Raw genomic sequence first — 9,820 nt, forward strand, 5'->3', positions numbered from 1 at the left:
GCCTCATAAAGAGACTAGAGGGGTGTGTTTTATCTTAAATGCATATATTTTAAATATATACCTGGTGTCGTTGTCCTTTCATTTGATCATTCAAGAGATTATAGACTGGTAAAACAAGCTGCTTTACATTCCTTCAAGACTTAGCCTGAAGGCTGCTCTCCATAGCTACCACTAGGATAGCTTTCAATAAAGGTTGTCTTTAACCTATACCATTAAGGGGTTGTTTGGACTGATACAGGGTGCCCACTAGAACTAGTGGACAGCATATATCAGGCCAACTTCTCACATCGGTCACCTGATAACTAAAGTCAGGTAAAAGTTGTTGAGGGGGAACTAATTTCCCTGTCACTATGGTGATACTAGCTCCAGTGTCCCTATAGGCCACAGCTTTCTGACCATTGATTCTGGGCTCCAGTCTGTACCTGCCCAAAGCATTGGGACTTATAGTAAAAGTGGCAAATCCCATGCCACCATCACAGACTAAGGAGGACTGTGAGGGGGACCTGTCTAAACTAGGACTGACCTCTATTCCCCATGAGAATGCACCTACCTTTTTGGGTACATTACTACCACCTGGGGGATTACGACTAGTAGTACCAGGGGGAATGGTAGTATTTGTTGGAGGAACATTTTCTTTATTGCCAATCCTGGGGCAATTGGGATCAGTTTTCTAGTGCCCAGGCTTTTTACAGACATGGCAGTATGGTTTCCTTTCAGGAGAGGAAGGAGTTTGGGACCCACTCCCAGAAGAGGACCTCAGGGGCCCTGCAGTGGACTTATCTTTAGATTTATACCCACCTTTCTCTTGGGGCTTGGTAGCATTTTTCTTCTGGTCACCCCCCTGATTCTTTGGCCTTACCCTGGTTCTGACCCATTTGTCTGCCTTGTTTCCCAATTCTTGGGGAGAGGTCAGAACAGAGTCCACCAGGTACTGGTGTAAAAGTTGGTTTTGACAATTACAAAGAATCTGCTCCCTCATAATCAAATTGTACAATCTTGTAAAGTCTTGCACTTTGCTGCCATGTATCCAACCTTCCAGAGCCTTAGTAGCACAATCAACAAAGTCTACCCAGTCTTGAGTCGGAGCTTTTTGGGTGTCTCTGATCTTCAACCTATACTGTTCAGTGGTTAGGCCAAACCCATCAATCAGAGCACTCTTCAAGACCTTGTAATTGTCAGCATCCTCTTCTCTAACAGTGAGGAGCTTGTCTCTACCTTTGTCTGCAAAGGAGAGCCACAAGATTGCTGCCCACTGCCCCTGGGGGACCCTCTGTACTTTACAGGCCCTTTCCAAGGCAGTTATCCATTTGTGGATGTCATCCCCACTGTGGTAGGGAGGGACAATCTTGTTTAGGTTTTTAAGGTCATAAGACCTCTCCCTATCTCAAGGGAAATTGCTGCCACCAGGGGACTCTAGTCCCTCCTTTTTGCTAGCTCTGTAGAGCTCTAGGGCTTCCCTGTCTAGGGCCATCTGCTGCTTTCTGAGGTTGAACTTATCTTGCTCATACTTCAGCAGTCTCTCCCTCCTCTCCTGGGAGGTTTACCTCCCTCTGTAAGAAGAAACAGAGGTACCTACAGATTAGGTAGACCGAACAGACTCCCTTGAGAGAGATCTATTCCTTCTAACCCTACTTTCAACTCTTCCTGGAGGGACAAAGAGGGGAGCATTGGGCTCATCCTCATCATCCTCATCCAGTTGAGCTGTGGTTACCAGATCTTGATCATTGTCATCAGTCTGGTCAGCAGCAGAGTTTGGGCCAGGTGGAGTTCCACCCCCAGATCTACCCTCAGCTGCTGCCCCACCCACTCTGCCTACCCCTTCAGGCCCACTAGGCCCTGAGAGATCATCCAGCCTGAGTATCTGTAAAAGATGCTGGGTGGTTGGGCTTTTGCCTGTCCTCAGCTTCCTAATGGAACATAAGGCCCTAAGCTGTGCAAAGGTGAGATCCTCATATTTATAGGGGAGAAGCCCACTGGCTTCTGGCAGGGACCCACTGGTTCCTGGCTGATTAGACATTACTAGTTTGGTGTGGTGTATTGCACTACCTACACTAGTGTGGCCTACTAAACTCTCTTGAGTTGTAGAAAGGGTGTGCTATCCCTTCACACACAACTCTAAGTTCAGTAGAACTTACTGTATACTAAACTTGATATTATATGTACCTAAGGTACCTTTAGTGGTTTTCAGTTGATCAATTCAATTGAGATTATCTGGTAAAACAATAGCAAGCTGGAATTCCACACGCTGCACACCAATGTGAGAAGTTGGCCAGATATATGCTGTCCACTAGTTATAGTGGGCACCTTGTATCAGTCCAAACAACCCCTTATGGTGATAGGTTAAAGACAAGAAGATGCAGCATAACTATGCTGTATACCCATTCGCACAGCTAGGAATTGCGTCGTAAACTTATTGACATTTCATGGTTTTTATTAAAAAATGTTCACTTGTCATCCAACTTGACATGATTTATGCACGATAAAACTGGCCAAATATCCTTCTGCTTCACGTAAAATAGTTGTGCCAATCCAGGCCTCTTACTACTTTATGTCGAGACATTTGGTTCATAAAATGCAGCACACATCGTACTCCCAATGCATTTCGGGCATCCCTTTTTTTTGCCCTTCGTCAGGGGAAGCTGTTTAAATGGAATAAAACCTGTGTTACTTCTCTACCTTTGTACTTCAAGGTCTACCCTCAAACCACCACACTATAATCTCGATCTAAATAAAATTCCCTTTCAATTGACTGAACTTAATCACTAACCCTTGAAACCCTCCTAACTGTATCCAGAGTTTGTTTAACATGGTAACCTCCCCCTCTCCAACCTCGTTGTTAAACCTGCCAAAAATGCCGCGTAGTAAAACAAACACTCACCCACCCCAGTGCTTTCAGTGTAACCTCTAAATAAACTGGACCCCGTTCCCAACTCAACACCTGAAATTAAATATCTATTTACTGTTCCTGTATCCTTAATTAAAAAGCCCTCACAATTTACTGAGTTATGATTTACCTGTTCAAAGACGTTGCTCACATCTGCTCTATGCTCTTTCTTTTGCCCCGAGCTCAAATCACCATGAAGTTGCTGTGTACGCTATTTGAACTAATCCTATTGTGCTGCTTCAACCCATGACCTCCATAGACACGCCCTTGAATTCCTCAATCAGGAACAATCCGCTTATCAACCCTCATATCCCCACCCTGTTCTACCTTCCCACTATTCAACTCCTACAATTCCCATAATCCTTCACCACGAAACAAATTTGTGCTAAAAAAACGTAACCGTGAACATTTCGTTTACAACATGTACATACCACCAATTTAACGTAAAGTCTAAACTTCATCCTCAACCATAAAAAAAAATTTAATTAATACATGTTGCTTGAAAACCAATTAATAATTGTCCAAATAAATTCTGTGAAGTGTTCCAAAATTGAAATCCTTGCACAAAGAAGAAAATTTCACGGGTCCTTTTTATTTTTTCATGAACAGCAGCAGCTTTAATCGTGAAGATGTTAAGGTGTTCTTCTGTTTCATCATTTATATCCTAGTTCACTGTCGGGTGCAACACAGCTTATGAGGCAAGCTTTTTCATTTCTGACACACTTGAAGAAAGCCGTTGCACACCTTTATTCCTTGATGTACTCTTATTTTGCGTTGTTATTCCTTTCTATGCGTGCAGTCTGGGATCGTGCCTGACCTCAATGCACGTGCAATTAACAAGAAGATGCAGCATAACTATGCTGTATACCCATTCGCACAGCTAGGAAAGTTACGTCGTAAACTTATTGACATTTTATGGTTTTTATTCAAAAATGTTCACTTGTCATCCTACTTGACATGATTTATGCACGATAAAACTGGCCAAATATCCTTCTGCTTCACGTACAATAGTTGTGCCAATCCAGGTCTCTTACTACTTTATGTCGAGACATTTGGTTCATGAAATGCAGCACACATCGTACTCCCAATGCATTTCGGGCATCCCTTTTTTTTGCCCTTCGTCAGGGGAAGCTGTTTACATGGAATAAAACCTGTGTTACTTCTCTACCTTTGTACTCCAAGGTCTACCCTCAAACCACCACACTATAATCTCGATCTAAATAAAATTCCCTTTCAATTGACTGAGCTTAATCACTAACCCTTGAAACACTCCTAACTGTATCCAGAGTTTGTTTAACATGGTAACCTCCCCCTCTCCAACCTCGTTGTTAAACCTGCCAAAAATGCCGCGTAGTAAAACAAACACTCAACCACCCCAGTGCTTTCAGTGTAACCTCTAAATAAACTGGACCCCGTTCCCAACTCAACACCTGAAATTAAATATCTATTTACTGTTCCTGTATCCTTAATTAAAAAGCCCTCACAATTTACTGAGTTATGATTTACCTGTTCAAAGACGTTGCTCACATCCGCTCTAGGCTCTTTCTTTTGCCCCGAGCTCAAATCACCATGAAGTTGCTGTGTACGCTATTTGAACTAATCCTATCGTGCTGCTTCAACCCATGACCTCCATAGACACGCCCTCGAATTCCTCAATCAGGAACAATCCGCTTATCAACCCTCATATCCCCACCCTGTTCTACCTTCCCACTATTCAACTCCTACAATTCCCATAATCCTTCACCACGAAACAAATTCGTGCTAAAAAAACGTAACCGTGAACATTTCGTTTACAACATGTACATACCACCAATTTAACGTAAAGTCTAAACTTCATCCTCAACCATAAATTTTTTTTTAATTAATACATGTTGCTTGAAAACCAATTAATAATTGTCCAAATAAATTCTGTGAAGTGTTCCAAAATTGAAATCCTTGCACAAAGAAGAAAATTTCACAGGTCCTTTTTATTTTTTCATGAACAGCAGCAGCTTTAATCGTGAAGATGTTAAGGTGTTCTTCTGTTTCATCATTTATATCCTAGTTCACTGTCGGGTGCAACACAGCTTATGAGGCAAGCTTTTTCATTTCTGACACACTTGAAGAAAGCCGTTGCACACCTTTATTCCTTGATGTACTCTTATTTTGCGTTGTTATTCCTTTTTATGCGTGCAGTCTGGGATCGTGCCTGACCTCAATGCACGTGCAATTAACAAGAAGATGCAGCATAACTATGCTGTATACCCATTCGCACAGCTAGGAAAGTTACGTCGTAAACTTATTGACATTTTATGGTTTTTATTAAAAAATGTTCACTTGTCATCCTACTTGACATGATTTATGCACGATAAAACTGGCCAAATATCCTTCTGCTTCACGTACAATAGTTGTGCCAATCCAGGTCTCTTACTACTTTGTGTCGAGACATTTGGTTCATGAAATGCAGCACACATCGTACTCCCAATGCATTTCGGGCATCCCTTTTTTTCGCCCTTCGTCAGGGGTAGCTGTTTAAATGGAATAAAACCTGTGTTACTTCTCTACCTTTGTACTCCAAGGTCTACCCTCAAACCACCACACTATAATCTCGATCTAAATTAAATTCCCTTTCAATTGACTGAACTTAATCACTAACCCTTGAAACCCTCCTAACTGTATCCAGAGTTTGTTTAACACGGTAACCTCCCCCTCTCCAACCTCGTTGTTAAACCTACCAAAAATGCCGTGCAGTAAAACAAACACTCAACCACCCCAGTGCTTTCAGTGTATCCTCTAAATAAACTGGACCCTGTTCCCAACTCAACACCTGAAATTAAATATTTATTAACTGTTCTTGTATCCTTAAGTAAAAAGCCCTCACAATTTACTGAGTTATGATTTACCTGTTCAAAGACGTTGCTCACATCTGCTCTATGCTCTTTCTTTTGCCCCGAGCGCAAATCACCATGAAGTTGCTGTGTGCGCTATTTGAACTAATCCTGTCGCGCTGCTTCAACCCATGACCTCCATAGACGCGCCCTCGAATTCCTCAATCAGGAACAATCAGCTTACCAACCCTCGTATCCCCACCCTGTTCCACCTTCCCACTATTCAACTCCTACAATTCCCATAATCCTTCACCACTAAACAAATTTGTGCTAAAAAAACTTAACCGTGAACATTTCGTTTACAACATGTGCATACCACCAATTTAACGGAAAGTCTAAACTTCATCCTCAACCATAAAATTTTTTTGAATTAATACATGTTGCTTGAAAACCAATTAATAATTGTCCAAATAAATTCTGTGAAGTGTTCCAAAATAGAAATCCTTGCACAAAGAAGAAAATTTCACGGGTTCAAGTCACTTGGAAATAGAAAAATTATGTTGGTGCAGACCAGGAAGGTCTGGGGGACTCACCCAGTGAGGGTAAGTCGGGGCACATCTGGATCAACCAGGAAATCCCAATCAGAAGAGGAGTTGCCTTCATGGGGACCTACTAGCCAACGGGCTAGCGATCGCGAAGGAGCCTCGAGCGGTCGCACTGGAAACAGGCCCATGGGTCACTCGTGGAGTGGAGACCAGAGATCTTCAGTGCAGAAGGTGCTCAAGGCTGGGGCTACTCAAAGCCAAAAGCACAACTTCGAGGACGACCAGGAAGATGATGGATCAGCAAAAGATCACAGTGTCCATGGGTCACGGTTCCACATCAGCCATGATAGCCACGGGCCTCAGCTTTGCTGTGGACTCAGGGTAGCCTCGGGGAAGTCTGGAAATCCACCTCTGGGGATGCAGACACTTCGGCATCCGGCGGGAGATTCAGAATTGCAGACTAGACATTTGCTTCTTTCGTGCCTGCCAAGCAGGGGAGTCACTCCTTGACCCCAAGGGAGATTTCTTCAGTCTTCTAGTTGAAATAGAACGTCGAAGGTCCAGGATATATGTTGCAGAGTTTCGTCCAGGGTAATCGAAAATCGCAAGGACTGGGTTCCCATACTTATACAAAGTTTGGGGGTTGGATATACTCTAGGGACCCACCTATGGGAAGGTTTGGAAAGAGGGGTGGTTACACCCATTTCCTTTGTCCAGTTTCACACCAGAGCAGGGGCAGGTAGCCGTGCAACCGGTTAGAACTGGACTATGCACAGGGACACCAAGGGTGCCCCCAGTGCAGGACTTCAAAGCACCAGAGAGTGCTCCCGCCCGGCCCCAATACACATCTGCCTGTTTGGGGAGGTGGTTACACCTCCCTGGGACAGGAAACCTATTGTCCAGGCCTCCCCTGCCAGAGTTTCGGTCAGCAGCAGGAGGCCAGACCCGTGTCTGTGGCAGTGGCATCCATTTTTTGATGCCAGGGCTGTAGAAATTCTTTACCGGGTTAGACCAGTGTGAACATGTCTCTCCCTCTAGAAGGGTGGAATGCTACCCCCGCTGTCAGAACTGGCGGGCGTAGTATTCCAAAGCGTTTGACACCAAACACGACATGTTTCCGTGCAGCCAGTCCAAAGATAGCATTTACCACGAGGTTAAAATGCACTTAAGAGTATATGGTCAGGCTGCACCACAAACAGCATCAGAGGAGGTACTCCGAACGCTGCAGAGGGGCTCTGCTCATGCAGGGGCACCCTCTCACATTAAAACCAAGCACTCAGGATTGTTAAGGCCTGCCATAGAGTGACTCATAGGTTTTATATGTGTGTGCAATGGTAGTGATATAGGTGGCCTATACCACAGTAAGGGGTGCAGGCACCACCTTACCCAGGCTGCAGTAGCAAACCTGTGGTGTCATTTTGGAGTGCTTCCCAGGTGTGGCATAATACAAGCTTCAGCACCTGGTAGGCCTCTGAGGTACCTATGCCCTAGATACATAGTATACCATATACTAGGGGCTTATAAGGCACTCCAGAATCCAATTAGAAATGTACCTAAGGTACATGGAAACCATTTTACAGAGAAAGCTGAGAGACTGGGGCCCTGAATAGCAGGGTCCCAGTCCAACTAAGTCATAAACCAGCAAAACACTAGGAAAAAAGTGGGGGCAACCATATAGTCAGATTCCACCTTTCTACAGGGGTGCGTGCACCACCTTACTCAGGCTGCAGTAGCAGACCTGTGTTGTCATTTTGGGTGGTTTTCCAGGGGTGGCATAATACATGCTTCAGCCCCTGGCAGGACTCTAGGGTACCTATGCCCTGGGTACATAGTATACCATATACTAGGGACTCATAAGGGCACCTCAGATCCAATCTAAAGTGTACCTAAAGTACATGGAATCATTTTAGAGAGTAAGCAGCTAGGCTGGGGCCCTGAATAGCAGGGTCCCAGCCAGACTAAAGTCAAAAACAGTGAAACACCAGCAAAAAGTGTGGGGTAAACATGTGAAGCAGATCCTACTCTCCTACACAACCAGCCCCCCCCCCCCCAACGCAGGGACATTAAACTAACCTTGACCAGTTGAGTCTTCATGTTCTAAGTGGAAATATCTGGAGAGTCAATCTGTATTGGCATGGTTACTCCCAGGTCTATGTTCCACTGTATAGTCCATCGGACTACCTGAGCAATTTGGGATTTTCACCCTTCATCTGTTTTAGCCATAAGTGGGCCTTATGGTCTGTCTGAACAATGAAGTGAGTACCAAATAAGTATGGCCTCAACTTCTTCAGAGCCCAAACCACAGCAAGGGACTCCCTCTCAATGGCTGATCAACGTTTCTCTCTGGGGGTCAACCTTCTGCTTATGAAAGCTACTGGTTGATCCTGACCTTCATCATTCAACTGTGACAGTACAGCCCCTACCCCCAACTCAGATGCATCTGTTTGGACAATGAACATTTTGGAGTAATCAGGACTTTGCAGAATGGGAGCAGTGCACATGGCCTGCTTCAGGTAATCAAATGCCTTTTGACAGCTAGCTGTCCACCTAAGCTTTTTGGGCATTTTCTTGGAGGTTACGTCATTCAGGGGTGTCACTATTGATCCATACACCCTTGACAAATCTTCTATAATACCCAGTCAGGTCTAAGAAGGCTCTCACTTTAGTCTGGGTAGTTGGAGCAATCCAGTCCATTATGGTCTGGATTTTGCTCTGCAATGGTTGAACCTGGCCTCCACCTACAAGGTGGCCCAGGTACACAACCTGACTCTGCCCTATCTGGCACTTAGTTGCCTTGATAGTTAGACCTGCTTTTTGCAGGACATCCAAAACATTCCTCAGGTGGACCAGGTGATCCTCCCAGGTGGAGCTAAAGACAGCAATATAATCCAGAGACGCTGCACTATAGTCTTCCAGGCTTGTAAGGACTTGATTCACCAACCTCTGGAAAGTGGCAGGTGCATTCTTCAAACCAAAGGGCATTACCACAAATCGTTAGTGCCCACTGGGAGTAGAAAATGCTGTCTTTGGCTTTGCATCATCAGCCAGTCTGATCTGCCAGTAGTCAGCTGTCAGGTCAAATGTGTTTAGAAACTTGGCTGAGGCCAAAGTATCTATTAGCTCATCTGCCCTGGGGATGGTATGGGAATCAGTCCTAGTGACTGCATTGAGACCCCTGTAGTCAACACAAAACCTCATCTCTCTCTTGCCATCTGTGGTGTGAGGTTTAGGTACCAGGACTACTGGACTAGCCCATGGGCTAACTGAGGGTTGAATAAATCCCAAATCCAACATCTTTTGGACTTCTGTCCTTATACAGTCCCTGACATGGTCAGGTTGCCTGTAGATCTTATTCTTCACAGGTAGACTATCCTCAGTGTCCACTTCATGAGTGCACCAGGTGGTCTGACTTGGAGTCAGAGAAAACATATGTCTGAACTGGCTGAGAAGTTTTCTGCAGTCAGTTTGCTGCTGGGCAGTGAGGCTGCCTGCCAAGGCTACACCATCAACTGACCCATCATGAGGGTTCTGAGAAAGCAGGTCAGGGAGTGGCTCACTCTCTTCCTCCTGTCCTTCATCAGTAG

General features: G+C 44.7%; 1 long non-coding RNA gene across 1 annotated transcript; it reads right to left on the reverse strand.

Moving 5' to 3' along the window:
- Positions 1-3,349: 3,349 nt before the first annotated feature.
- LOC146784439 (uncharacterized) lies at positions 3,350-4,438 on the reverse strand. Its single transcript, XR_014970786.1, has 2 exons — positions 4,391-4,438; positions 3,350-4,015 (listed from the first exon to the last, which is right to left on the reverse strand). It is a non-coding gene; the product is annotated as an uncharacterized LOC146784439 (long non-coding RNA).
- Positions 4,439-9,820: the final 5,382 nt, after the last annotated feature.

Source organism: Triturus cristatus, chromosome 11 (genome assembly GCF_964204655.1).
Source record: "Triturus cristatus chromosome 11, aTriCri1.1, whole genome shotgun sequence".
Taxonomy (NCBI): Eukaryota; Metazoa; Chordata; class Amphibia; order Caudata; family Salamandridae; genus Triturus; species Triturus cristatus.